The sequence below is a fragment of the Cheilinus undulatus genome, linkage group 21, assembly GCF_018320785.1.
Source record: "Cheilinus undulatus linkage group 21, ASM1832078v1, whole genome shotgun sequence".
NCBI classification, from domain to species: domain Eukaryota; kingdom Metazoa; phylum Chordata; class Actinopteri; order Labriformes; family Labridae; genus Cheilinus; species Cheilinus undulatus.
The window spans coordinates 611,933-639,789 of NC_054885.1; the positions used below are offsets into that span (position 1 = coordinate 611,933).

Consider the following 27,857-nt stretch of genomic DNA (forward strand, 5'->3'; position numbering starts at 1 on the left):
TTTAAGAATATAAAACATCCCATCCTTGACTTTGAATATGATGCCAGCACCTTTAAGAATATAAAACATTCCATCCTTGACTTTGAATATGATGCCAGCACCTTTCAGACTATAAAACATCCCATCCTTGACTTTGAATATGATGTCAGCCCTTTCAGACGCTAAAACATCCCATCCTTGACTTTGAATATGATGTCAGCCCTTTCAGACACTAAAACATTCCATCCTTGACTTTATATGATGTCATCCTTTTAAGACTATAAAACATTCCATCCTTGCCTTTGAATATGATGCTAACCCTTTAAGACTATAAAACATTCCATCCTTGACTTTGAATATGATGCTAACCCTTTAAGACTATAAAACATTCCATCCTTGCCTTTGAATATGATGCTAACCCTTTAAGACTATGAAACATTCCATCCTTGCCTATAAAATGTTAAAGATGTCCTCCTCTCTGCCCCTGCAGCTGACCCTGCCATCAGTTATCTATCTACAGACACAGGGCATGATGGGAGATGTGGTCCAGCCTTGCTGGCGTGGCTGTAGCCGCCGTCTGATGAGGTAGGTGCGTCCAGCGTCGTTTACACAACAATGTGGCGGCGTTTTGTTTCACTGTGGCTGGATTCTGGAAAGACGGCGGTGTTTTGTTTCACTGTGGCTGGATTCTGGAAGGATGGCGGCGTTTTGTTTCACTGTGGCTGGATTCTGGAAAGACGGCGGCGTTTTGTTTCACTGTGGCTGGATTCTGGAAAGATGGCGGCGTTTTGTTTCACTGTGGCTGGATTCTGGAAAGATGGCGGCGTTTTGTTTCACTGTGGCTGGATTCTGGAAAGACGGCGGCGTTTTGTTTCACTGTGGCTGGATTCTGGAAAGATGGCGGCGTTTTGTTTCACTGTGGCTGGATTCTGGAAAGATGGCGGCGTTTTGTTTCACTGTGGCTGGATTCTGGAAAGATGGCGGCGTTTTGTTCCTCTATAGTTAGTAACAGCTCTTCTTTCCTCTTCATCTGTGCTGCCAGTGAGCAGGTCCTGTGAACAGACCTTTTGCACATGCTCAGTGCAGTTCCAGTCTGTGTCCATGTATGTGGACTACAACAACAATGGAGGCCTCCTGTGTTCTGTTGGTCCACATTTTCTTAAATCTCCACGTGCATAGCCAGTGTTTTCACTCTCTGTAATCTGAAAGTGGAACTTTTCTGCAGCTGAAACTGAAAATCTTCTATTTCAGTGAGCGTTTCAGAGTAAATGTGGCCCTAATGAACCAGAGTGTTGACCTTAAATCTCTCTGATCCTCGCTGTACCGGTCCAGGAGCTCTTCTGACCGTCCATCATCATCTAAACAGAGCAGAGTCGATACTCTCGCAGTGCGAGCCTCCGTGCGGCGTCCTCAGAGGAGTTCTCAGTGGAAACAATGAATTGTGGGGTCATTTCCCGGCCGCCCTTATAATCCTCCTGATTACTCCCAGACCACGCTGATAAAAGCCATGCCCACCCACGCCTGTCCGTTTTTTCTGCCCTCTTCGCTCGTTGAAGCTGTGAAGTGTCGGCCCAGATGTTTCCTGAAGGAAGGCGCTGGTCGCCGTTTCCTGTGAAGTCACTTTTCTGACGGTGTAGTGACGGTTTTGGAGCCTGTTATCTTTGATGCCCCCCGCTGACTCTCCATCTCCAGAGAAGAAGTTATCAGGCCGCTGTGAACGTAGGCGTTGTAGAGTTTAAGTCATGTGACGCTGTGGTATCTGTGGTGATCTTCAGCAGAGCTCTGCTGTCAGAGCCTAAATAAAGGAGGGAATCATGTTCATGTTTGGTTGCTCTGCGTAGAGACTTTGGGCTCCAACTGGAGGAAGTGGTGAATATAAAGCACAGAAATGTAAAGGGAAGAGCTTCGTTAGTATCGTCTCTCTTTATTAGCAGTTATTGATTAGCTCTAACGAAGCTCTAACGAAGCTCTGGTTGGTATTTTTATGTGGTCAGGTTGTTGATGAGTGTGCTGAAGTTCTAGTGAAGTTGTGATTTAAAACATGAAGTGGTGAATTTGTGAGGAGAAGTTGGGAAAGTTTGTGGTAAATTGATTCACTTGATGCTTTTAGAAAACTTCCACTTGTGATGCTGTGAAGACCCCAGCAGGTAGGGGGCGATCATGAGTCTAGCCCACACTGAAGGTTCCAGAACTTCTCAGGTTAAAAATGAAAACCAACGTTTGGATGCTCGAGTCCATCATCATCATGATGATGATGATGATGAAAACTGTTTTAATCACGTCCTCCACCTTTATATCTTTATGAACTGAATTATTTCTGATCTACTGAATAAGAAGACTCGAGCTCGTTTATCATAGGACAATATTGATCTGTAATGAAACCACTGTTTACCATTAAAGCAGAGAACTACAGAGGGAGGGGCCTGGAGGTAGAAGTGGGCACCTGGTGGCCTGAAGTTCATTTCAAACGACAACAAACCTAAAAAAAAAGGTCAAAATCTGCCATTAAAGCCTGAAAACAGAAACTTTCCTCATGCTGGTATGTGGGCAGTTTTTGATTTAATTAAACTATTTAATACTTTTTCTTAAATTGCATTTCATTTAGAATAGTGTTTATTATTATTTTTTCCTTTTTTTTACATTTCTTTTGAATATATTTTATTGTTAGTTTTTGATTTCATTGAAGAAAAAAAAATTCACCTCTGAATTTCTTTTAATAGTTTTTTACAACTTTATTTATAGCTTTTCATAATTACAAAAGAACATATTTTACAAAGGTAAAGTTTTAAAATCCTGCAGTCCCCTACCAGCTCCAAAAAAGACAGATTAACAGAAAAGGAAAAACAAATAAATGAATAAATAAATAATAATCATATTTATACTACGGCAGAAACATTTTTACAAAAAGAGCTGTAGAAATCAATGAAATAAAACCCACAAACAAAACTAAATAACTTTTATTTATGTTTTTATTTCTTTTTTGTTTGTTATTGTTCATCTGACTGCTTTCATTGATGTTTAAAAAAAATGATTTATTTTATTTGTACTCTGTTATTTATTTTGTTGTTTTAATTTCACTGAAATTGAATTGAAATTTGATCATTTATTTTATATTTTTCACATTTTTAATTTTATTTTACTTCATTTGTACCTGTTATTTTTATTCATGACATTTTTATTTAGTAAAGTTTTTTTTTCTATTTCTTCAGGTTTTTTTATTTTATTTTATTTAAATATGGATGTTTTAATTCTTTTTTTTTTAATTTCATCTAAATTTATTTATTTATTTAATTATTTAATGCAGTTCTTTCTTCTTCCTCTTATTTTTTTTTTATTGAATTGGCTGCAGCTGTTTATGTACATTTTTTTATGCATCACTTAATGCTCCTAAATGCAAATAATTCCAAGTAAGTATTTTATGCTCTGCACTGAAAAAGCAGTTTAAATGGATGTAATTCTGTGTATATCTCATAAAAACTATTTCTAATTGCACTAGATTTTAAAACATTGATATTGGTATCAATAATTGTCAGAAAGCAACATTTTCATTTTTGATAACTGAGAATTTCTGACTGTCTTTAATAATTTTGTCCATTTTTCATTGGTAATAAATGACTGCAGCCCTCACAGCTGCCCGTCCCTGACATGAAGAAACAAAAGTGGATTTATTTCCACCAAACTCTCTCCAGATCAGGACTCAGACATTTCTGATGTGTGTGCGCCCTCTGCTGGTGGAAATACTGAAGTATCCAGATCTCTGAGAGCAGAGGATCCTGACTGCTGAGACTAAAACCAGCTCCTCAGTGAACTCATCAGTTGTTAGATCTGCAGTTCTTCCTCTGGATCTCTGAGTCAGCGTCATCTGATAAAAACCTCAGACTCCTCACTTCTGAGTCTTCATCCTTCAGGCTTTATCTACAGAAACCTATGAGGATGTTAAAGTCTTTCTTTTACAAACAGGCCTCATATTTTGGCTGCAAAGATACAAATGTTGATTCCTGGATGTTCCTCAGATGCATGTGAGGCGGGGTGATGATGTCACAGCGGTCCATGAACGTGGGCCGTCCACATCGAGCCTGTGTCTCCTCTCTCCATCGCCCTCCTCTGTAGAGAAGGGCAGTCATGATCACAGTCACACCGCTGCATGCTTGGACCACGTTATGGGAGAGAACAGACCAGTCCTCTACAGAGTCCTCAGACCGTCTCTGCTGCTGTCGTTTTATTCCATCTTTATTTTAGGAGCGCCGCGGCAGCGGTGACAAACCTCAGACGTCCGATCTCTGCAACTCTACACGGGATCTTCTGGAGCGTCTCTCCACCGCCACGCTCTCTCAGATGGAAGACAAATATGTTTCTTGGCCCTAGAGTTTAGGAGCTTCTTCTGATTGGTCAGACCCGTATGTCGCGGCCTAATTAGCTTAAGAAAGTGATCGAGTTTTTCTGCTGCCCCCCCCCATGTCAGCTCAGATTTCCCAGGTGCCTCAGTGTCTGCCAGCGGTAACAAAATCACGGCTCTGCTCCAAAGACGATTTTTCAGCAGAGATTTCTAATAGAGACGTGTGTTTTAGGGATCGGTTTACTGGTGGGAATCTCTGAGGTCTTTGTGCTCTGCTGGGATCATCAGTGGAGTCTGGCTGCAGAACGCTCACCCCAAAGCTGGAGTCGCTGCTTTGGTTTCTGTTTACCTGGAGTGTAAATGTGGTGTGCACAGCATGAGATAAATATGCAGAGAGCACACATTCATGTTTGCACTAACCTGAGCATGCAGCATGTTTCTAGTGTCTTCTACCAGCATTTACATGAATCAGCACCAGTTTACCCAAGAGCTGAAGGTCTCACTGAATAAAAACAACCTCCTACCATCGCTCTCTGTCTTCACTGTTAGCAGAAGTTTTGTTTCTCCATGCATGTCAAAGTTATTCTTGGAGTTCCACATGGTTTAGTGCTTAGACGTGCAATACTTCAATTTTAACATCCAAGCAGAAAATTAAATGTTATGCAGATCATCAGAGACTAAAAGTCATGGAGACTGACCAATCCTGCATGAAACTTTGGTCTCTGGAAGCTTTTAGGAGTTTTTATTCATCATTTCTTCTCTTGAAATACTCCAGTACTGTGAGATTTGTCTCTGTGCCGCTGCTGGAGGCGTGTCTAACATCATCCACATCAGTACTAAAGTGATGTTCAGACATTGTATCAGCCCAGCCATCATCTCTGTGGCTCGCTGACTGTGCTTTAGCATCTCTACGTGCTGATTAGAATGAATGGAGGCTAATTAGCCACCAGCTAAGAGGCTAGCTGGTCTCCTTTAACAGCTTTTCTCCCTCATGTCTTAAACTTGCTGTTGGGTAGTCAGTGGGGCTGCACTGTACAAACAGTTCAGAGTCTTCATGATGGAACTGCTGAATTCCTGCAGCCTTTATAAAATAAGAGAAAAATGTCATTCCTACAGTGTATTTGGAAGCATCATGACCGTCAGCAGCTGATAGTGTTAGTTCTGTTTGTCCCCGGGCCACGCGTCTTACATAACTCCGTTTTCATTGCTGTGGAGCGGCTCGTTGTCAACATGGAGCGTGTTTGTCTGCCAGCAGCCTTCAGTCCAATAAATCAAACCCTGAACACTCATTCAGCCTCATAAGTCAGAATTTATCAGCCTGTTAGTGACTCTAAGAGCTGCTTGAGGCTGGAAGTTTCCTTTAAACCACTCTGAGTGTGATCAATGTGAGCATGTAGAGATGAACAGAGGTCAGACTGATCACAGAAACACTTTACTAAAACACAGCTTAGACCGTGGTTTCTATTCTGATTAAAGAACGACCGAAAAATACAGTCAAACATTTGGAAAAGCCTTCATCATTAGTCTATAGAGGAGGAGGCTGGGGTGGAGGAGGTGGAGCTTTAGTCTATAAAGGAGGAGGCTGGGGTGGAGGAGGTGGAGCTTTAGTCTATAAAGGAGGAGGCATGGTGGAGGAGGTGGAGCTTTAGTCTATAAAGGAGGAGGCTGGGGTGGAGGAGGGGGAGCTTTAGTTTATAAAGGAGGAGGCTGGGGTGGAGGAGGTGGAGCTTTAGTCTATAAAGGAGGAGGCTGGGGTGGAGGAGGTGGAGCTTTAGTCTATAGAGGAGGAGGCTGGGGTGGAGGAGGTGGAGCTTTAGTTTATAAAGGAGGAGGCTGGGGTGGAGGAGGTGGAGCTTTAGTCTATAAAGGAGGTGGCTGGGGTGGAGGAGGGGGAGCTTTAGTCTATGAAGGAGGGAGCTGGTGTGGAGGAGGTGAAGCTTTAGTCTATAAAGGAGGAGGCTGGGGTGGAGGAGGTGGAGCTTTAGTCTATAAAGGAGGAGGCTGGGGTGGAGGAGGTGGAGCTTTAGTCTATAAAGGAGGTGGCTGGGGTGGAGGAGGGGGAGCTTTAGTCTATAAAGGAGGAGGCTGGGGTGGAGGAGGTGATGATGACCACACGCCTACATTTCTTGTTTATGCATGTTTGAAAAATGAGGCCTTAAAGACTGAAACATTAAATTTAGCAGCAGTTTCAGTGATTTACAGCACTTTCTTCCATAAAAATGTTTTTTTTTTGTTGTTAAGTAAATGTTCTTTAACTTCAGCCAGAGAGGAAATTTAAAGGATATGCTCAAACGTCTTTAATGAACCAAGAAATCAGTCAAATGTTTGCACTTTCACCGTATCACTCTACCCACCGTGTGAAAGCTACTTGTGTTTTATTCCTCCTGTTGCTTGCGGCTCTCTGTCGGTCCTCTACTGTAGTTTTATGAACAGGTCCAGTGTAATTAGGCGCCCTGTTTAATTTCAAAGCTAACCTCTGCTCTGTGTCAGAGCTCATGGATCTGATTACGTAACAGCCGTGATCGCTGGCTGAATGTTAAACTCCAGCGATTTGTTCCCTGAGTTTTTTTTCTGCATTCATTAAAAATAATTGTGTTTTTAGTCGGAGCATACCACAGGCTGGCCCCTCCTCAGAGTCACAGCTCCTCTCCTCTCTGAGCCAACATAAACGCCACATACCAGCGAGGGACGCCTCCTGTTTACCTCTCCCCACCGGCGCAGGCCGACTGCAGACTGACTCAGGGTCCTCTCCTCCTTTTTTTTTTTTCTTCTTCTGTGGTTTCTGGCAGCCAGCGCCAGATTCCTCCATGTCTGTCACTGCAATCAGCAGGCCAGAGCCGCAGCCAGCGGAGCAGCTCGAGACAAAGCAGCACGACGCGGGAGGAGGAGAGGCGTTTGAGTGCAGACGGAGCGGGACAGTCTGAGAGTTCTCCTCCTGCACATTACGCCTTATTTTGTCGTCATGCTCTTCTTTTTGTTTCTAGGTGAGACAAACTACTGCAGGGCAATTAGACAAGTTTTTATAGCAATGTTGATTTTGTCTTACGATCACAAGAACAAGATAATCAGGATTAAACACTGTACCACATGCTCGCTGTGTCCGTTAGCTCTTTTTTGGTCTGAGAAAAAATAGAAAATTACAAAAACGAAGCAGAGCTTAAGACACGAGCAAAAGGAATCATTTTAACATTTTTCAGTTTAATTCTCATCTGTAAACTTAGAAATAAAAATGAAATGATACAGGGATAACACTCTAATTTTCACTCCTGAATTTCATTTAGCGTGTTTTTACACTCAACAGTTTTGTTTTGTACTGTTTTTCGAGCATGATTTCTCCCCTCTCCTCCTCCACTCTGCCTTCATGTCAGTAACATCTTTCTGTTCCAGCCCTCTAGCCTATTTATATACGAACAGTCTGGTACAGAAGGAGGAGGTATGAGTATAGTCTGGCATTCCTCCTGGAGACATTTACAGTTGACTGTAGAACCCTACTAACTGTACTCGAGCACGGTCACACACACGTCCACATGCATCAGTGACATCTCCTTGTACAGGTGGCATCAGCATGGTTTACATGTACATGCAACCATGCTGAAGTCAGCATGAATCAAGCCCACTTCCTCTAGGCACCATGCTCGAGTACAGTGGCCCAAAAGTCTGATTCATTAGACCGTGTGAAAACAGGCAGACATGATCTTTGGCCTGACTCGAATCATGCCTGAGACCGCCTCTTAAAGCAGACTTCAGCACAGATTATGTGGACTCAAGAAGGGTGCACAGAAGGCGTGGACACAACCATGCTCGAGTACAGAGTGCTCATCAGTGGGTGGAGGATTAAAGAGACAGCAGCTTTGAGGGGCATAGGAGACTCTAATACTCTCCTCACTGATAAGAACCCTGCGTGATTCATGTGTACTCGAGCACGGCACATGGATACTGTGGTTTTTGAGGATGTTTAAAACGGACTTTAAAACTCGCTAATGGCGACCCTGTACGATTCATGTGCACTTGAGCACGGCGCATGGAAGAAGTGAATGAAACCTTGCTTCAACACATATGACTGTGCCAAAGTCTAATGGAAGAAGCGGTCTTAAGCATGATTCCCCCCTAGATCAGGGTTTTCAAAGTGTGTGAGAGCAGGCCTCCCCTAAGAAGAACTGATCCATTCGGTGGACCGCCACCCACAAAAAGGATTCAAATAAAAAGATAAAATAAAATAAAACAACAACATTTCAAACATTTCTAATCTTTAAACATTTTAACATTAATATATTTTGGATATTTTGGTTTGCAAATGTCTGTAAACATCTGCCTTTCCCTCTTATTCAGTTATAATGTCATTAAAAACCCTTTTTCATATTTTATGGGCCATTTTACAACTTTTACAACTTCCACTTATATCCAATTTTTCCCCTTTTTAACCTTTTTGTCCATTTAAGCTACCTTTCATCATTAAATATCCCTTTTTTCCTATTTTTTGCTAATTTTTGCCATGTCTTTTTGCCACTTTTATCTCATTTTTTGCCAGTTTTTCACAATTTTTTGCCACTTTTTGTCCATTTAAACTACCTTTTGCCATTACATACCACTTGCTTCCTCTTTATTTGCCCTATTTTGCCACTCTTGACTGCCTTTTGCCCATTTAAGTCACTTTCCACTCATTTTTTTTGTCATTTCTCAACCATTTTTTGCCTGTTTTTGACTATTTTTGCCACCTTTGACCTATTTTATTGCTACTCCCAGCTGTTTTAGCCTCTTTTTACCTCTTAGATTGTGGCTCTTGCAAAGGTATTTTCAATAATTTGGCTCTTTGGTTGAGTAACACTGCTCTATAGTAACTCTAAGTTTATTCATTCTGCTCCATGCACCGCAGAGGTTAGCAAAGCAAATCACCTTTTTTCAGGTTTATGGTTCGCTGCCTCCCCTGAAGCTCTGTGGCGCCCCCCAGGGGAGGCCCGCCTCACATTTTGAAAACCATTGCCCTAGATTATATCTGGTAAGCTTGTGACTTTAGGGTCAGCCGTACTCGAGCATGGTGCCCTGATTCGTGTGGACTTATTCCAAGCCTTGGTACATATGAATTATGCCTGAGGTCGCCTCTTGAAGCAGATTTATGTGAGTCACTGATTCATGTGGACTTGGGCACAGGATGCAGGAGAAGTGGGCGCAGCCATGCTCGAGTACAGGGCGGAGCTGTGGAGTCAATCTAAACATCTGCTATCTCTTCTGTGCAGAACAGGCCCGTTTCATCCTCATAATCTGCAGAATCCATTTGAAAGTCATGGCAGCTCCTCCAGCCAACAAAAAGAGCGTATTTAGTCGTTTTAAATCTCCGCCCAAAGTGGAATATATTAGCCGTGATCTGAGTGAGAACCAACATCTTCATGGCTATGGTTTGACCCTAATCCGTCAGCCCTAGTCCATCGCTCCTCCTCAGAAGAGCCCAACTTCTCTAAAGTCTGAGTTTGAAGTTCTCCATGATCTGTGAGATTTATGATTGGCTCCTGCTCTGATTCATCAGACTAAATAAAACCTCCACCAACCTCAAATTATGTCAGCCTCCCTCTCCTCCCCTCTCTCGGCCATGATCATAAAAGCGGAGTACGTGCTGATGTGCTAAACGTCTCATTTAAACGGCTGAGGGTGTAAAGCATGGGGAAAATAGGGGTGTCGGTTAAAAATGCTTGTAATGCAGAGACATGTTCGCCCAGGAATGATAAACGGCCGTGATTTTCTCTGGCACCGCCGGAGTGCTTTTCTTGGAGCGCTGCTGTGCCGTCAGTGATTATTTGGATTAGAGCGAATCAAACCGAAGAAAGACGAGCAGCGGTGACGGTGTGAAGATTTTCTCTCAGAAAAAAGGAGACTAATGTCTGAGCTGGGACGGGGTTATTGGGATTTTCAGGACAGCTCTGAGTAAAGATAGATTTAGAGAACTTATGATGATGTTTCAGAGCAGTTTATACTGAAATAAGGATTCATTCTCCCTTACAACAACTGGGAGAAATCCTTTTTTTAATGTCAGCTGTAGTGGACCAACAGCAGAGCCCACTGGAATAAGGGGGACGGGCTTTGCCTGATGAAGCGGCTCTGGATCAGACGGGACAGAAGATTTGACCTGACTGCCTCAGGTCTGCACGCTCTAGAGTGGCACAGTCGAGTTCAGGACGTCCATCCTGACACTGACCAGTAGCTTCCCAGCTGCCCCAGGTGGCTTTAATCCACTAGAGGGTGCAGTCCAGCTGTGGACGGTTTGGTCTGAATGTGTAAATGTGGATGAGGTGGGCTGAAAGTGTCTTCATGTAGAGCCTCATAATGATGCCCTCTCATAGCTGATGTTTCCTCCAGGTTCTTCTTCCTCCTGAGGAGATGCTTTAGATTCTGCAGCCAGCCCAGAATGACACCACAGAAGAAGAAGCTGGAGTTGTTTCTGTGTCCCCTCACACGTTCTCCTGAGCAGTGAAAGCTCTTTAAGAGGATTGTTTGTTATTTCACGCCGAGTGGACGGAGCCAGCAGTAAAGCCGTCTGAAGAGCTCTTCTATAAACTCCCCAACAGTAAAAAAAACTCAAAGAGAGATGGATGGGGGGCAGTTTGGGACCAATAAACCCTAAAATACACAAATACCTCACATCAGATGTCTGCTGTGGCCCCGCTGACTGATTTAGAGACTCGGGGATCCAAAGGCCGCCACCCTCGCTCCGTCGGCGTTCACAAACAAAGAGAGAGTCGGGGGGGGGGACGCACGATGGCGGTGGCTGTATCACTGTTATTATCACACTGCTTTTGTTTATCCTGCAGCTCCAAACACCCATAATGCACTGCTTCATGGACAGCCTCAGATAAGTCTAGAGCAGTGGTTCTCAGATGGCGTGGCCAGGCTCACTAGTGAGTCTTAAGGCTGGTCTAGGTGTGCCGCGGGAATTTGTACCATACATTATTACTTCAACTTTATGGCGAGTACTGTAACCAGGCCTGGACCCCTGAAGCCCCCAGAGGATGGGACCTCCCCAGTTGGGATTTCTTGATGATGTCAGTGCATTTGGTGCCACTTCTTTTGACAACTTAAACCATTTTGCTGCTTTTATTTTTAGCATTTTTGCCACGTCTTATTACTACTTTTGACCCATTTTTGCCAATTTTTTGCCACACTTAACCAATTTTTGCTGCCTTTTTTTACCTCCTTTCACCCTATTTTGCTGTTGTTTGGCCAGTTTTGCCATTTTTTCTCATTACTTTGAACACCTTTTTACCACTTTTTAGCAACTTTAACCATTTTTTGCCACTTTTCTGCACCCCCTGATCTATTTTGCTACCTTTTTGCCAATTTTTCCCCACTTTTGCCTTTGTTTAACCACTTTTTTGCCCTTTTTTATTACTTCTAACCCATTTTTACAACATTTAATCCTTTTAGGCCACTTGTAACCCATTGTTGCCACATTTTTTGCAAATTTCAACTCATTTTTTTGCCACTTTTTGCCGGATGTTGCCAACTCCATGATCCCCCAGTTGGCTGGGCCTCAGAAAGCTCTTCCCTTTATCTGCCCTTGTGGGCCAACTTGACTGTAACATTATTTATAAAGTCTATTTTGTATCGATTTAAATATGGTGTGCCTTGATGTTTTGGCTTAACCTTAGGTGTGCCTTGGGTGAAAAAAGTTTAAAACCACCGGTCTAGAGCGTTTCAGTCTTTGGCGACAAAAACAGGGAACGGATCCAACAATCCAGACCTCCTAAACGTGTTTCAGAGCAGCTTCTGCTGCTGCATGTCAGCTCTACCTGCAGAAACATACAGGTGTGTTTATGGTTTTATTATAAATCAGAAATAATTCAACAGATAGGATCAGAAATATGACAGCTGACCGACTGATAGAATTTTGAAGCATGGCGGGTAAGAAATTCAACAGAAATCACTGACCTTCTTGATCCTTCGAACATGCAACTAGAGAACTAAGCCGTGCTCGAGTTTGGGACGTTCATCATCAAATACAGCTGTAAATTTAACCCTAAACGTCTCCTGTCTCTTCTAAAACCATCGTATCCATGCAAAACACATCCATGTCATCCTCTGAGCTGTAGGAGACAAGGAGACTTTTTTAACCCCTTAAGTGAAGATGAAGAAGGAAGAGGGTCGGTGTTAGCAGTAAAACAATCCTTCCTAATGAGGAAACACTTTTAAAGGTGAAGCCTCCTGCTCCTCCTCATCATCATGATCCTGCAGAGACTCCACATCCTTAGAGAGTGATCAAACCCTGCTCTTTCAGTCTCTCCCCGCTCTAGCTCAGGTACTCGGCTCTACCTCAGCCTCTGGCAGCAGCACATCTTGCAGTATCATTAATGCCACGGCTCATTACGGCCTCGGCCTTGAATCCACACACGCAGGCAGAGATCCAGCCAGTCTGAGGGCTGCAGCCCCCCCCACTTTTTCCATAAAACTAAATTCTTTATCAAACGCTCTGCAGCTTTGGTACCAGATCTTTGATTGACTCGTCTTCACCGTAGACGTCTGCTTCCACCAACAAAGACGGAGCTAACAAAGGGAGGCTGAGTCAATAAATCACCCAATCCTCCTCAATTAAAGACGCTTATTTTCTCTGCCTGTTTGCAGGATTCAGAGGCAGGACCGAGTCCAGGCTCTCAGGCCTTTTTTCTGCTTCGTCGCCGCTGGATTTGTGTTTGTAATGACTTTAATTTTACGCTTTAAACGCTCTAACAAACAGCCGCAGGATCCTGAGCCGTGTGGATGTTCCATGGGCCGGTTCCTGGTCTTGTAGTTTCTTTGAAGCACACATACACAATCACACGGCGCTGAGCCGGCCTAATGTGGTGGGAGGGAAACGCTTAACCTCGGAGTATCGCTCTTCATAAGACGGCGGGATGAGTTCATCTAAAATCTGAGCTGTTCAAAGAGAGTCTCCGTCTGGATGAGGCCTGATAACATCAGCCTCTTCTACTGTAGAGTCAGAAATAAACCAGCTCTATCTACATTTTTCTCCACTCCACTGATTTTCAGTCACTCCTTTTCTGGCTCTCAGAACACACTATAATTCTAAAAGTATGACTGCATTTTTACAGAAGATTTACACCCAGGGGAGAGTATCTCTCAAAGTATTAATAAAACATCTGCAGAGAGGTTTTGCTCTGTTTCACTGTGATGAATCTTTACACCAACATTTCTGTCACAGATCCGCTCACCTTTGCAGAGTCAGGATGTCCGTCGTTTCCTCTGATTCTACGTCTTTAAGCACTTTACCTGCCGCTCACCCTGAGCTCTGCTCCAGACTCCTGGATTGAGAGGAGCAGATCTTTCTCTTTGTAGTTCTCCTAGAGTCCGAGCTGGACGGGGGTTTGTTTAGTCTGACCCTCCGTGTGTTTCTTCTGCTCCTTAAGCCTCCGGAGACGCCGATCTCTGAGTGCCTGAATGACCGGCCGCACATCATTCACTGTCACATCCACGGAGCCTCCACTGCTGCAGGTTAAACCCAGGGTGACTGTCCTGTGGTCAGGAACCATGTGGACCTGAAACAGTTTCATCAGCCCAGTCAGGGGGTAGGAGCAGGAAGACTTCAAGAAGGGCCAAAAAAAGATGTCCTTCAATGATTTTGGAATCAGGGCAATCATGTAGCAGCTGTCTTCATCCATGCAGGCAGACAAGCAGGCTACCTGTGGATACTTGCATTTGTGTTGCAATTACTTTACTGCAGCGGTTTATTGCATTCAGATGGTCACGGCATTTAGATTTGTCTTGCAGTTATTTCTGCAGTTGTATTATGGTTGATATTGCAACTGAATTGTAATAACTTGCAGTCCTGTTAGCAGTCATGTTGCAGCTTCTTTAGCAGTCATGTTGCAGCTTCTTTTGTAGTCATGTTGCAACTTCTTTTGCAGTCATGTTGCAGCTTCTTTAGCAGTCATGTTGCAGCTTCTTTTGTAGTCATGTTGCAGCTTCTTTTGCAGTCATGTTGCAGCTTCTTTTGTAGTCATGTTGCAGCTTCTTTTGTAGTCATGTTGCAGCTTCTTTTGCAGTCATGTTGCAGCTTCTTTAGCAGTCATGTTGCAGCTTCTTTTGTAGTCATGTTGCAGCTTCTTTTGTAGTCATGTTGCAGCTTCTTTTGTAGTCATGTTGCAGCTTCTTTTGTAGTCATGTTGCAGCTTCTTTTGTAGTCATGTTGCAGCTTCTTTTGCAGTCATGTTGCAGCTTCTTTAGCAGTCATGTTGCAGCTTCTTTAGCAGTCGTGTTGCAGCTTCTTTAGCAGTCGAGTTGCAGCTTCTTTTGCAGTTGTGTTGCAGCTTCTTTTGCAGTTGTGTTGCAGCTTCTTTTGCAGTCATGTTGCAGCTTCTTTAGCAGTTGTGTTGCAGCTTCTTTTGCAGTTGTGTTGCAGCTTCTTTTGCAGTCATGTTGCAGCTTCTTTAGCAGTCATGTTGCAGCTTCTTTTGTAGTCATGTTGCAGCTTCTTTTGCAGTTGTGTTGCAGCTTCTTTTGCAGTTGTGTTGCAGCTTCTTTTGCAGTCATGTTGCAGCTTCTTTAGCAGTCGTGTTGCAGCTTCTTTAGCAGTCGTGTTGCAGCTTCTTTAGCAGTCGTGTTGCAGCTTCTTTTGCAGTCGTGTTGCAGCTTCTTTTGCAGTCGTGTTGCAGCTTCTTTTGTAGTCATGTTGCAACTTCTTTTGCAGTTGTGTTGCAGCTTCTTTTGCAGTCGTGTTGCAGCTTCTTTTGCAGTCGTGTTGCAGCTTCTTTTGCAGTTGTGTTGCAGCTTCTTTTGTAGTCATGTTGCAACTTCTTTTGCAGTTGTGTTGCAGCTTCTTTTGCAGTTGTGTTGCAGCTTCTTTTGCAGTTGTGTTGCAGCTTCTTTTGCAGTCATATTGCAGCTTCTTTTGCAGTCATGTTGCAGCTTCTTTTGTAGTCATGTTGCAGCTTCTTTAGCAGTCGTGTTGCAGCTTCTTTTGCAGTCATATTGCAGCTTCTTTTGCAGTCATGTTGCAGCTTCTTTTGCAGTCATGTTGCAGCTTCTTTTGCAGTCATATTGCAGCTTCTTTTGCAGTCATGTTGCAGCTTCTTTTGCAGTCATGTTGCAGCTTCTTTTGCAGTCATGTTGCAGCTTCTTTTGCAGTCATGTTGCAGCTTCTTTTGTAGTCATGTTGCAGCTTCTTTAGCAGTCGTGTTGCAGCTTCTTTTGTAGTCGTGTTGCAGCTTCTTTTGCAGTCATGTTGCAGCTTCTTTAGCAGTCATGTTGCAGCTTCTTTTGTAGTCATGTTGCAGCTTCTTTAGCAGTCGTGTTGCAGCTTCTTTTGTAGTCATGTTGCAGCTTCTTTAGCAGTCGTGTTGCAGCTTCTTTTGTAGTCATGTTGCAGCTTCTTTTGCAGTCATGTTGCAGCTTCTTTAGCAGTCGTGTTGCAGCTTCTTTTGTAGTCATGTTGCAGCTTCTTTTGCAGTCATGTTGCAGCTTCTTTAGCAGTCGTGTTGCAGCTTCTTTTGTAGTCATGTTGCAGCTTCTTTTGCAGTCATGTTGCAGCTTCTTTTGCAGTTGTGTTGCAGCTTCTTTAGCAGTCATGTTGCAGCTTCTTTTGCAGTTGTGTTGCAGCTTCTTTAGCAGTCATGTTGCAGCTTCTTTTGCAGTTGTGTTGCAGCTTCTTTTGCAGTCATGTTGCAGCTTCTTTTGCAGTTGTGTTGCAGCTTCTTTAGCAGTCATGTTGCAGCTTCTTTTGCAGTTGTGTTGCAGCTTCTTTAGCAGTCATGTTGCAGCTTCTTTTGCAGTTGTGTTGCAGCTTCTTTAGCAGTCATGTTGCAGCTTCTTTTGCAGTTGTGTTGCAGCTTCTTTAGCAGTCATGTTGCAGCTTCTTTTGCAGTTGTGTTGCAGCTTCTTTAGCAGTGTTGTTGCAGCTTCTTTTTGTAGTGATGGAGACTCTGAAAGTGAGAGTAAATGATCAGGAGGATTTGAAGAGTTTCAGGAGTCAGAGGAGGGAAACGGAGGCAGTAAATGTTAAAACAGACAGAGCTGACGGTGAGGGATCGATGGTAAATTTATCAGAGACGTCGTTGTTCCTGTTCATTTAAGCTCCAGGAACTCTCTGTTCAGACTGCAGAACATTAACATTTCATTAATATTTCATTAACATTTCATGAACATCATTTAGAGTGAATTTGTGGAGGATTTTTCCTCTCTGACGTCTTCATTTTAGAGTCAGTGTCTCTTAGACTCATGAACCCTGGTATTGTGTAAATATAGATATGGTTATTATAGACAGTGGTGATGAAGGTCTGCACCTTCTCTCTTTTAACCTGCACCTTAGCATGCATATAAAACCAGCCAATCACACAACAGCATCCCTGCATGGAGTCAGGTGTCAGGTGAAGGTGCATCAGAAAGAGGGAGTGAAGGTGATTGGTTGTTGGTGTTGATGATGAACTTTAAGTTATTTCTATATGAATGATGAAGATTTTCTCTTTTTCTCCTGCATATTTATTTTTCTAGTTTCTAAATATTTAGAAAAATTAGATTAATTGAAATCGAGGGAGCTTTTATTTGTCCAAACCAGTCTGAAATACGATCTTTTTTCATTTGCTTCTCGACTTCTTTTTAAATCTTCATGAGAAAGAAGAGTGTGGTCAGCAGCAGATGGACTATTACAGCCCTACGGTGGATTATTCATGTGTGTTATTAATGAGAGAAGACTGAGAGAGCAGCCCTGAGGAACCCCGAACCGTACCTCTCTGAGTTCTTCTTATCTGCAGAAACATCCTGTTGGAGGAGATTCTGAAGGCGTGGTATCGGTTTAAGTGATGCTGTTTGTGCTCCATTTATTCAGAAATATAATAATGATTGATATTTTCATACAGACAGAGCTTCTGTCTTTCCTCCACATGGGCGTACAGCCTCTGTCTTTGATAACGCAGCAGCTGGAGTCGACCTGGAACGACCGTCCAGCTCTCAGAGACAAACTTAAAGACCTTAAGCCGGGTGTCTCTGCTCTGCACCCCGTCGGCTTCAGCATAGCTAACACTGGCAGAGAGCTGTTTGCCTTCCCCTCCTCCTCCTCCTCCTCTTCCTCCTCTTCCTCCGTCGGCCTGGCTGCAGACCCCTGATCCCTCCTGGTCTCAGTGAATCCTTCAGAGTCCTGGACTAAACGCTGAGAGTCCACAGCCAAACATCAGCCGCACTGACCAGGATGTCTTTAAGTCTTTGATTTTCTGATGTTAATTTAAGAAAAAGAAAAGAATCAAAAGTTTGAAAAGGAAAATAACAGAGATCTAACCTGTTTCTAAAAGTTTTTAAAGAGAATTTACAGACTCTGACTCTGGAAAGGATTTCTGAAGAGTCTAAAATCCTGATCCGACTCCACAGTGGAACAGAAAAACAGAAATGAATGATTTCACAGATTTCTGACACTGAGAGAATGCAGATGGAATGATGGTTAAGCAGCGTTGGTCCACTTCTTCTTCTTCTTCTTCTTTTTTTTTTTTTTTGACATGAACATTGAATGAAAAACATAAATAAAAAAACATTAGTCTTTTTAAAATACCAAAATTGAATGGCTTCATTATTTCTCTAGTTAATTCTCATCTGAAGATGAAGAGAACACGGTGCAGGGATGACCTCTCTCCACTCTTCATCTCCTGGCATGCTAAAGTTCTCACTTTAGGCTGGGTTGATCCCGTACCCGAGCACAACTGCTCCCCTCATTAGATCCAGAATCAGATCTGTGTTTTATTCCCCAGAACATTGTTATAGTTCTTACAGTCATGTTTCAGCTGCAGATTTGTTGCTGTCATGTTTGCATCTGTAAATTTCTCCACGTCTGCTGACAGCAGTGGCTTCTGAAGGCTTCGCTGTGGTCGGTCAGCGTGTGCTGCAAGAATTTAGAGAGGGACCTGGATGCAGCCCCGGACCTCCGCTTCATACCGGAAGTCAGACGAAGACCACCATATCTCGTCTTCTAATACCGGTTCAAGTGAACATTCCAGTGACTCCCAGTATTAGAAGGTGAGATATGGAGGTCCTCGGCTGCATCCAGGTACTCTTGAGGAATTTAAAGCTGCATCATTATGTCACCTAAAGGTTTAGAGACAGAAGTCAAAGAGACTGTTTTGGATATGACTGTGACTGGATTTTGCTGTTAAGTAAGTTTGAACCCCTGTCCTATCACTCCCAAACTTCCCGAGCTCATCACCACTGACTTTAAAGTTCCTTCCTGTCTTTGAATCCTCCTTAAAGCGGATCAGAGTGAAGTTTTAGTGAAACCGGTCGGTCTGCAGCAGGGATCAGGCATCCAGAGTTCACCCAACAGGAGCCGGGCTGGACAAACGTCCAGGATTGTGACGGACGGCTGCGAAGCATCCTGCTGACCTCAGTGACCCCTTTGATCAGCAGAGCAGGCTGACATTGTGTCGTTCAGGCCAAACCCCTGCAACAGACCATCTATCAATCTGGACCTGAGAGACGACGACAGCAGAACAGAGACATGAGGAGAACACAGAGATAGACTATCTACAACACCGGTCAGCTGATTCTAGACTGTCTACAACACCGGTCAGCTGATTCTAGACTATCTGCAACACCGGTCAGCTGATTCTAGACTATCTACAACACCGGTCAGCTGATTCTAGACTATCTACAACACCGGTCAGCTGGTTCTAGACTATCTACAACACCGGTCAGCTGATTCTAGACTATCTACAACACCGGTCAGCTGGTTCTAGACTATCTAAAACACCGGTCAGCTGATTCTAGACTATCTACAACACCGGTCAGCTGATTCTAGACTATCTACAACACCGGTCAGCTGATTCTAGACTATCTACAACACCGGTCAGCTGGTTCTAGACTATCTACAACACCGGTCAGCTGATTCTAGACTATCTACAACACCCGTCAGCTGGTTCTAGACTATCTACAACACCGGTCAGCTGATTCTAGACTATCTACAACACCCGTCAGCTGGTTCTAGACTATCTACAACACCGGTCAGCTGATTCTAGACTATCTACAACACCCGTCAGCTGATTCTAGACTATCTACAACACCGGTCAGCTGATTCTAGACTATCTACAACACCCGTCAGCTGGTTCTAGACTATCTGCAACACCGGTCAGCTGATTCTAGACTATCTACAACACCCGTCAGCTGGTTCTAGACTATCTACAACACCGGTCAGCTGATTCTAGACTATCTACAACACCCGTCAGCTGATTCTAGACTATCTACAACACCGGTCAGCTGATTCTAGACTATCTACAACACCGGTCAGCTGGTTCTAGACTATCTACAACACCGGTCAGCTGATTCTAGACTATCTACAACACCCGTCAGCTGATTCTAGACTATCTACAACACCGGTCAGCTGATTCTAGACTATCTACAACACCCGTCAGCTGGTTCTAGACTATCTACAACACCGGTCAGCTGATTCTAGACTATCTACAACACCCGTCAGCTGGTTCTAGACTATCTACAACACCGGTCAGCTGATTCTAGACTATCTACAACACCCGTCAGCTGATTCTAGACTATCTACAACACCGGTCAGCTGATTCTAGACTATCTACAACACCGGTCAGCTGGTTCTAGACTATCTACAACACCGGTCAGCTGGTTCTAGACTATCTACAACACCGGTCAGCTGATTCCAGACTATCTACAACACCGGTCAGCTGGTTCTAGACTATCTACAACACCGGTCAGCTGATTCTAGACTATCTACAACACCCGTCAGCTGATTCTAGACTATCTACAACACCGGTCAGCTGATTCTAGACTATCTACAACACCCGTCAGCTGGTTCTAGACTATCTGCAACACCGGTCAGCTGATTCTAGACTGTCTACAACACCGGTCAGCTGATTCTAGACTATCTACAACACCCGTCAGCTGATTCTAGACTATCTACAACACCGGTCAGCTGATTCTAGACTATCTACAACACCCGTCAGCTGGTTCTAGACTATCTGCAACACCGGTCAGCTGATTCTAGACTGTCTACAACACCGGTCAGCTGATTCTAGACTATCTGCAACACCGGTCAGCTGATTCTAGACTATCTACAACACCGGTCAGCTGGTTCTAGACTATCTGCAACACCGGTCAGCTGATTCTAGACTATCTACAACACCGGTCAGCTGATTCTAGACTGTCTACAACACCGGTCAGCTGATTCTAGACTATCTGCAACACCGGTCAGCTGATTCTAGACTATCTACAACACCGGTCAGCTGATTCTAGACTATCTACAACACCGGTCAGCTGGTTCTAGACTATCTACAACACCGGTCAGCTGATTCTAGACTATCTACAACACCCGTCAGCTGATTCTAGACTATCTACAACACCGGTCAGCTGATTCTAGACTATCTACAACACCCGTCAGCTGGTTCTAGACTATCTGCAACACCGGTCAGCTGATTCTAGACTATCTACAACACCCGTCAGCTGATTCTAGACTATCTACAACACCCGTCAGCTGATTCTAGACTATCTACAACACCCGTCAGCTGATTCTAGACTATCTACAACACCGGTCAGCTGATTCTAGACTATCTACAACACCCGTCAGCTGGTTCTAGACTATCTGCAACACCGGTCAGCTGATTCTAGACTATCTACAACACCCGTCAGCTGGTTCTAGACTATCTGCAACACCGGTCAGCTGATTCTAGACTATCTACAACACCCGTCAGCTGATTCTAGACTATCTACAACACCCGTCAGCTGATTCTAGACTATCTACAACACCCGTCAGCTGATTCTAGACTATCTACAACACCGGTCAGCTGATTCTAGACTATCTACAACACCGGTCAGCTGGTTCTAGACTATCTACAACACCGGTCAGCTGGTTCTAGACTATCTACAACACCGGTCAGCTGGTTCTAGACTATCTACAACACCGGTCAGCTGATTCTAGACTATCTACAACACCGGTCAGCTGGTTCTAGACTATCTACAACACCCGTCAGCTGGTTCTAGACTGTCTACAACACCGGTCAGCTGATTCTAGACTATCTGCAACACCGGTCAGCTAATTCTAGACTATCTACAACACCGGTCAGCTGGTTCTAGACTATCTACAACACCCGTCAGCTGATTCTAGACTATCTACAACACCGGTCAGCTGGTTCTAGACTATCTACAACACCGGTCAGCTGATTCTAGACTATCTACAACACCGGTCAGCTGGTTCTAGACTATCTACAACACCGGTCAGCTGGTTCTAGACTATCTACAACACCCGTCAGCTGATTCTAGACTATCTACAACACCGGTCAGCTGATTCTAGACTATCTACAACACCGGTCAGCTGATTCTAGACTATCTACAACACCGGTCAGCTGGTTCTAGACTATCTACAACACCGGTCAGCTGATTCTAGACTATCTACAACACCGGTCAGCTGATTCTAGACTATCTACAACACCGGTCAGCTGGTTCTAGACTATCTACAACACCGGTCAGCTGATTCTAGACTATCTACAACACCGGTCAGCTGGTTCTAGACTATCTAAAACACCGGTCAGCTGATTCTAGACTATCTACAACACCGGTCAGCTGATTCTAGACTATCTACAACACCGGTCAGCTGATTCTAGACTATCTACAACACCGGTCAGCTGGTTCTAGACTATCTACAACACCGGTCAGCTGATTCTAGACTATCTACAACACCCGTCAGCTGGTTCTAGACTATCTACAACACCGGTCAGCTGATTCTAGACTATCTACAACACCCGTCAGCTGGTTCTAGACTATCTACAACACCGGTCAGCTGATTCTAGACTATCTACAACACCCGTCAGCTGATTCTAGACTATCTACAACACCGGTCAGCTGATTCTAGACTATCTACAACACCCGTCAGCTGGTTCTAGACTATCTACAACACCGGTCTGATTCTAGACTATCTACAACACCGGTCAGCTGATTCTAGACTATCTACAACACCGTCAGCTGGTTCTAGACTATCTACAACACCCGGTCAGCTGATTCTAGACTATCTACAACACCGTCAGCTGGTTCTAGACTATCTACAACACCGGTCAGCTGATTCTAGACTATCTACAACACCGTCAGCTGATTCTATACTATCTACAACACCGGTCAGCTGATTCTAGACTATCTACAACACCGGTCAGCTGATTCTAGACTATCTACAACACCGGTCAGCTGGTTCTAGACTATCTACAACACCGGTCAGCTGATTCTAGACTATCTACAACACCGGTCAGCTGGTTCTAGACTATCTACAACACCGGTCAGCTGATTCTAGACTATCTACAACACCCGTCAGCTGGTTCTAGACTATCTACAACACCGGTCAGCTGATTCTAGACTATCTACAACAACGGTCAGCTGATTCTAGACTATCTACAACACCGGTCAGCTGATTCTAGACTATCTGCAACACCGGTCAGCTAATTCTAGACTATCTACAACACCGGTCAGCTGATTCTAGACTATCTACAACACCGGTCAGCTGATTCTAGACTATCTACAACACCGTCAGCTGATTCTAGACTATCTACAACACCGGTCAGCTGATTCTAGACTGTCTACAACACCGGTCAGCTGATTCTAGACTATCTACAACACCGGTCAGCTGATTCTAGACTATCTACAACACCGGTCAGCTGGTTCTAGACTATCTGCAACACCGGTCAGCTGATTCTAGACTATCTACAACACCGGTCAGCTGATTCTAGACTATCTACAACACCGGTCAGCTGATTCTAGACTATCTGCAACACCGGTCAGCTGATTCTAGACTATCTACAACACCGGTCAGCTGATTCTAGACTATCTACAACACCGGTCAGCTGTTTCTAGACTATCTACAACACCGGTCAGCTGATTCTAGACTATCTACAAAACCGTCAGCTGATTCTAGACTATCTGCAACACCGGTCAGCTGATTCTAGACTATCTACAACACCCGTCAGCTGGTTCTAGACTATCTGCAACACCGGTCAGCTGATTCTAGACTATCTACAACACCCGTCAGCTGATTCTAGACTATCTACAACACCCGTCAGCTGATTCTAGACTATCTACAACACCCGTCAGCTGATTCTAGACTATCTACAACACCGGTCAGCTGATTCTAGACTATCTACAACACCCGTCAGCTGGTTCTAGACTATCTGCAACACCGGTCAGCTGATTCTAGACTATCTGCAACACCCGTCAGCTGGTTCTAGACTATCTGCAACACCGGTCAGCTGATTCTAGACTATCTACAACACCCGTCAGCTGATTCTAGACTATCTACAACACCCGTCAGCTGATTCTAGACTATCTGCAACACCGGTCAGCTAATTCTAGACTATCTACAACACCGGTCAGCTGGTTCTAGACTATCTACAACACCCGTCAGCTGATTCTAGACTATCTACAACACCGGTCAGCTGGTTCTAGACTATCTACAACACCGGTCAGCTGATTCTAGACTATCTACAACACCGGTCAGCTGATTCTAGACTATCTACAACACCGGTCAGCTGGTTCTAGACTATCTACAACACCCGTCAGCTGATTCTAGACTATCTACAACACCGGTCAGCTGATTCTAGACTATCTACAACACCGGTCAGCTGATTCTAGACTATCTACAACACCGGTCAGCTGATTCTAGACTATCTACAACACCGGTCAGCTGGTTCTAGACTATCTACAACACCGGTCAGCTGATTCTAGACTATCTACAACACCGGTCAGCTGATTCTAGACTATCTACAACACCGGTCAGCTGATTCTAGACTATCTACAACACCGGTCAGCTGGTTCTAGACTATCTACAACACCGGTCAGCTGGTTCTAGACTATCTACAACACCGGTCAGCTGGTTCTAGACTATCTACAACACCGGTCAGCTGGTTCTAGACTATCTACAACACCCGTCAGCTGATTCTAGACTATCTACAACACCGGTCAGCTGGTTCTAGACTATCTACAACACCGGTCAGCTGATTCTAGACTATCTACAACACCGGTCAGCTGATTCTAGACTATCTACAACACCGGTCAGCTGGTTCTAGACTATCTACAACACCGGTCAGCTGATTCTAGACTATCTACAACACCCGTCAGCTGATTCTAGACTATCTACAACACCGGTCAGCTGATTCTAGACTATCTACAACACCGGTCAGCTGGTTCTAGACTATCTACAACACCGGTCAGCTGGTTCTAGACTATCTACAACACCGGTCAGCTGGTTCTAGACTATCTACAACACATCCCTTTGACTGGGACCAGAGAGTCCAGGCTGACCCTACCTGAGCCCATACATGTCCCTGAGCCTGTCCTGTCCCATCATGAGTGTGAGCTCCATAATTAACTGACATTTATTTCATAGCCATAACTGTGGGGAGGGGGTCCTGGCCTGAACCTGGTCCTGGTCCTGGTCCTGCAGCATGGACCACGTCTGGCCGTCAGTTTAACTTTAGTGTTTTTAACAGGGCTTCATACAGCCCAGACAGGAAGCGGTTTTTATCCTAGGAACTCTAAAACCCATGCACAGATATCAACCATGCTTTATTTCCTCTCATGAGTCCAAACCTCACTCTCACACGCCTGAACTCCTGAATGGACAACGCTTTACCATGACCTCTGACCTCAGCTGTTACCATAGAAACAGTGATGGTGACTCGCTCACCAAGTATCCCTCTGTCCTGGTGTTAACGCCACACTGACACGATCTAGTCTGAGGGTTTCTGCTGAAATGTTTGATTAAATTTTAAGATATTTAAAATCTCTTTTGTTGTAACAGCTGTGAACTCAAACCGTGCAGTTTTACTGTGATTTTCTCTGTTTGGATGTTTTTTCTTCTCAGTGTTCCTGAGTTAATCTCCTCCTCTGCTCTGACTTGAGTCTGCAGCCACATTAACACTTTATTATCCAGATAAATCTGTGATTTCTACTTCAGTTTACTCCGTAGGTGCTGTGTTAGTCTGTCTGAGCGGTACGCTTCTTTGTGCGTGAGAAAACGGCTCCAGGAAACAAACAGAGAGCCTCGGCAGGCTTTCTCTCTCTCTGTTTATGTCACGCTCTAATTTAAACCAAAACACGCCTCTTTGGTGCAAACCGGCCGATAATTTACTGCTGTGAAACTCAGATGTTCAGTAAAGACGGCCTCAACAACGCCGGATAATGAGTCTTCATTATCAGCAGTTACAGGAAGGATCTGGATCTCAGAGAGACCTGGATCAGTTCTCAGAATGACCCCAAAAAAGGCCAACATAAAACTTTATTTAACCCAACTTCTAGGACACAATGTTATTTAATAAAAGCAGAGGGTTTTACTTTTCTGCAGCAGGAGAAGGTGGGGGTGATGGACGTTTATCTGCTTCTTACTCATGAATCCAGTACGAGTCTCCGTCCTCCATCTTTGTTACGTCAGGTTCTGATCTGACCATAAAACTCCACATGCACGTGAATAAGCAGCTCTAGAAGTCTGCAGGACCGGCTGTTTGGTATTTTTACCACCAGCTTTAGAAGAATCTGACTGAGTTGCACGTTGAGAAGAGTTCATAAACTCCTAACGGGTAAATTTAACATGAGGTGACGTCTTTACGCTCCTGCAGGCGGCGGAGGAACCCGTCCAGCCGTCAGCGAGTGTAAATCAGAGGTAATCATCCACCTGAGCAGGTATGATCTCTCACCACAATCTTTAAGTCTGACAAAAGAAAGGGGAAGAGGAGAGAGCGCTGCGTTCAGAGCGTTTGTCTGCAGGGCTCGGGGGGAAGAATGTGTCTGCGTCTGAAGCGTCACCTCTTAAAGAAAGCAGATTACGTTACACTCAAACATGTCATTTGTGGGACACTGGGGTGGAAATGTCTCCCTGGGGAGCAATCAGACTGACTCCAGCTTTTTAAAAAGTCTCCTCTCCCTGCTGCTCCTCATTTTTCAGACTCCTGGAATTAGCTGAAACCCTAGCTCCCAGTTTGGACCGTCCCCACATAGCTCGCTTACGCTGATTAGAAATCAATTAACATGTTCCTGTTTGGAGGGGTCGCTCTGTAATTCAAGGCTGGAGGGGAAGACTCACTGATACTTTACCTGCTTTTCTCTGCAGAGTTAGACGAGGGGATCGAGTACAGGACTGTACATATTTATCAAATAATGAGGCAGGACTTTACGTGCAGAATACACCAGAATAAGTTCATTAGTTAAATTAATTCATCACAGTTTAAACTTTTTGCACAGCTGGTCCAGTTAAAATCAGAACCTGAAGCCAGTGAAACGACTGCTGCATTGCTGGATTTATGCTGGACCTGAGACCGGCCCTGCATGGCCTATGGCCCAAAGCCAGGTTGGACCAGGATCCCCGCTCGTCCCCTCAGGTCCTGGCCGGTTTGGAGAAAGTTGAAGATGTCCTGTTAGAAAAGCAGCAAAGCTATTTTTCTGCATTTCTTCTAATAACTGAGCAGCTTCTCTCGGTGCAGAACGTTGCAGAAAATCATGACAAGAGAGACGCTGCCCAGCTTCTGTCATGTTTCTGGAATAGTCTTCAATACAGAGCTCTACTACAGAGGCTTATTTACTGGCTGATATGTCACTGTTTTCCTATTATATCTGTTTTTGATACAATGGAGGAGAAAAGCTGTTCAAAAGTGGCACCCACAGTGAAACAGTGCAGAGGGAAATGAGTAAATGTTTACAGACAGTATATCTGCTAAAGGTCAGTTTGAACTGATGCTTTTTAAAGATAAACTTTATTGTCCCAAGCTGCGAAGAATTTCTCTTGGGCTCTCCACCCGTGCTGCAGCCATGGGAGGAGTTTTACTTTTTGCAATTCCAAGATAGTTTACCAAAGTCTGAACGTTGCCGTGTGACTGCAGAAATCGTGCACAAACATTAAACTCTAGTGAGTCTGACGCTCATGATGCACGAAAATGCTGCATGAATTTACAGAGCCTCCTGGAGGAAACATGGTGGAAAACAGGACTAGGTTCGGAGGATTTGTGCACCAAGTCTCTCTTCAAACAGCCTGTAACGGGTATGAGCCTGACTGTTTTATTCCTCAGTAAATAATGCTGCCTGTTCAAACAGAGTGGCTGGTAGATGTTTTAATCCAGCAGCTACACTGGCTCAGTTCTGCACAGGTGAAGGAAAAAGAAGCTAAATCTTCCTCTGATCATCTGTGGGACTCTAACTCAGGTTCATGATGAAGTGTGTGAATAACACTGCAGGCTGTAGCCTCTGTTAACAGATGGATGGTCTTCAGAAAGCTCCGAGACTTTAGTTCACTGTGGTGTTTGCGCGTCTGCTCCTCATCCCGCCTGCTCTGATTTTCCTACTAAATAGAGCACTGCTATAATACTCATCCATTTTCTACAGCGCTTATCCCATTGGAGGGAGCCCGAGCCTATCCCAGCTGTGATTGGACGAGAGGCGGGGTACACCTTGGACTGGTCGACAGTCAATCTCAGATAGAGACAGACAACCAGGCACGCTCACACTCACACCTACGGGCAATTTAGAGTCACCAATTAGCCTAACGAGTGTGAGCCTGCTATATGTTGTTTTAAATTATATTAAATGGCCAACTTATTAAAAA

The 27,857-nt window shown here is 44.3% G+C and overlaps 1 long non-coding RNA gene across 1 annotated transcript in view; it reads left to right on the forward strand.

Moving 5' to 3' along the window:
- Positions 1-484: 484 nt before the first annotated feature.
- Positions 485-27,857, forward strand: part of LOC121503383 — a 163,163-nt gene continuing 135,790 nt past the window's right edge. Inside the window, exon 1 of the long non-coding RNA XR_005991367.1 lies at positions 485-564. This is a non-coding gene — a long non-coding RNA (uncharacterized LOC121503383). The remainder of the gene's footprint in view (positions 565-27,857) is intronic.